Source organism: Contarinia nasturtii, unplaced genomic scaffold, assembly GCF_009176525.2.
Source record: "Contarinia nasturtii isolate CC-2019 unplaced genomic scaffold, AAFC_CNas_1.1 Cnas_scaffold_259, whole genome shotgun sequence".
In the NCBI taxonomy this organism is placed as follows: domain Eukaryota; kingdom Metazoa; phylum Arthropoda; class Insecta; order Diptera; family Cecidomyiidae; genus Contarinia; species Contarinia nasturtii.
In genome coordinates this window covers 1-2671 of record NW_022197614.1, presented here as the reverse complement: position 1 = coordinate 2671, position 2671 = coordinate 1, and the positions used below count along the sequence as shown (strand labels likewise).

General features: G+C 32.0%; 1 pseudogene; it reads left to right on the top strand.

Annotated features, from left to right (window-relative positions):
• The first annotated feature begins 222 nt into the window (after positions 1–222).
• LOC116337323 lies at positions 223–1425 on the top strand (annotated as a pseudogene).
• The last annotated feature ends 1246 nt before the right edge of the window (positions 1426–2671 follow it).

Here is a 2671-nt window from a genome sequence, read left to right as displayed (position 1 = left end):
GATCCATATCATTCTTCTCGTGTTTTTCGTCAGAGTAGCATTTAACTACCAATTGTTGTCAAAATCAATTTTTTTTTTCTCGAATTTTAACGAAAATCAATTTAAAAAGTAAGTTCCAAAAATTATTTAATTTTTTCTGAGATTATTCTTCATTATCTCGTCGATAGAAAGAGTGAAAAATAAGAAATAAACTAATTGAATATTATCTGTGTGTTTTATCAGATGTCGAAAATTACTTTGCAATCATCAGACGGTGAAAGTTTCGAAGTTGACATTGAAGTCGCCAAAATGTCGAATACCATCAAAATCATGTTGGATGATTGCGGCATCGAAGCTGGAGATGGAGCCGTCCTACCGGTACCTAAAGTCAATGCTGATATTTTGAATCGCGTTATCCAATGGTCCGAACATCACAAGGGCGAAACCATTTCAACTAGTGCTGATGATGACAATGGTGCCAGCAACAATCCAATCTGCGAATGGGACACCGAATTTTTGAAAATCGATCAAGGCACTCTGTTTGAGCTCATTATGGCCGCAAATTACTTGGACATCAAGGTATTGATGGATGTTACATGCACAGCCGTTGTAAACATGATGAAAGGCAAAACGCCCGAGGAAATTCGAATAACATTTAACATCAGGAACGACCTAGAAGTTGTACAAGAAGTTGGTGAAGCGAACGCATTAATGACACAAAATTAGAACCCAATAAGCACAATTCATCAACAACATTTTGCTAGTGTGTCACTATTCTATTGTTTTCAACATTTCACCAAACTTGATAAAGTCGTCTTCTTCATTCTCTTTTGCATCGTACATTCGGATGGCGTTTAAAGTTTCAAAATGGGCAAACTCGATTCAAAAAAGTAATTCAATGCGACGCTCATTGGGAAACTAATTAGTAGTTTTCAAATGCTACAAAATGGCAAAAGGTTTTGCGTGATACTCGCTGATCGCTATTTTAAGCTGCGTCTACTTTAAATCTTAATAACAAAAGCATGCAATCCGGCATTCATTCAAAATTAATTAATTTAAATCTAAATCATCGACTCCATTTTTGGAGGATCATAGTTTGTCCCCAACTTTTTTGTAAATACGCCAAGTCATATTTGAAATCAGAAGAAATCATCTTTCAAATGACATTTTCCAAGAGTTAACACACTCACCCAAACATTTTAAATGTAAATGTTCCAGAGTTTGTGAAATTCATTGAAAGGCCAATCAAAAGCCACTCTCGCTATAGAGATATAATTCTTTCATATGTACATTCAAAATTAATTAATTCAAATCTAAATCATCGAATGGAAGATCATAGTTTGTCCCCATCTTTCTTTTAAATAGGCCAAGTCATATTTGAAATCAGAAGAAATTATCTTTCTCATTCACATCGTGCATTATTATGACGTTTTCATTTCCAAGAGGAATACTTGTTATACAGAAATATTTGTTACATTTGCTATACTAGAATTCGTTGTGATTTCCTTGATTGATTCATCCAGCAGAACATCGGATGATTTTGTTGATTCTCTCTTTCAAAATTCAAATTTATTATTATTTACGCCCCAAACACACTCACTCATACATTTCAAATGTAAATGTTGGAATTATGAAAAAATTATGGCTGAAGGTCTTGCGTGATACTCGCTGATCGCTATGTTAATCTATTTAAATTTAAACAAAAACATGTACTCTGGTATTCATTCAAAACTAATTAATTTAAATCCAAATCATCGAGTGGATGATCATAGATTGTCCCTAAAATTTCTATAAATTGTTAAAACCTTTTTTGTAAATACGCCAAGTCATATTTGAATGGTTGAGAATAATAATGAAACTTAATTTTTGTTCAAACTGAAGTGTCCCTTCGGAATATTTCCAATAAAAGTGTCCCAAGTTTGTATATAGTTTGCCATATAAACTTGGGACACTTTTATTGGAAATATTTCGAAGGGACACTTCAGTTTGAACAAAAATTAAGTTTCATTATTATTCTCAAGCGTTCATTTGAAATCAGAAGAAATCATCTTTCTAATGACATTCTCCAAGAGTTAACTCACTTACTCGAACATTTTAAATGTAAATGTTCCAGAGTTTGTAAAATTCATCGTAAGGCCAATCAAAAGCCACTCTCACTATAGAGATATAATTCTTTCACATGTAAATGTTTCTATTATGGAACAATTTATCGATGTAAGCAATGTGATATGGTCATTGGTATTGTTCATGGTAGCAGGTGTATAAAGTAAAATAATTGTTTTCAATCTATAGAGGTATTCAATGCCATGTTTATTGGGTGACTAATTAATAGTTTTCAAATGTTTAAAAATGTCCAAAGGTTTTGCGTGATACTCGCTGACCTCAATTTTAATCTGCATCTATTGTAAATTTTAATAAATAAATATATGAATTCAAGTACCGAATAATCGTTAACGCCAACTGGCCGAATTCTTTAGCTCAAGCTATGTAAAATATGAACATTGTTATCTTTTTATTTATTATCATAAATGTTAATTTTAAGATATTTTGGTCAAGAATTGTAAAAAATGGATAAAAAATAAAAAAATAATAAAACGAAAGTCCTGCGCGTTTTCTGTAGAAAAATTAATCAACAAAACTGTCGAATCCAATATACCAAAAGAAAGGCTCGTATTTTATCCATAAGATGGAG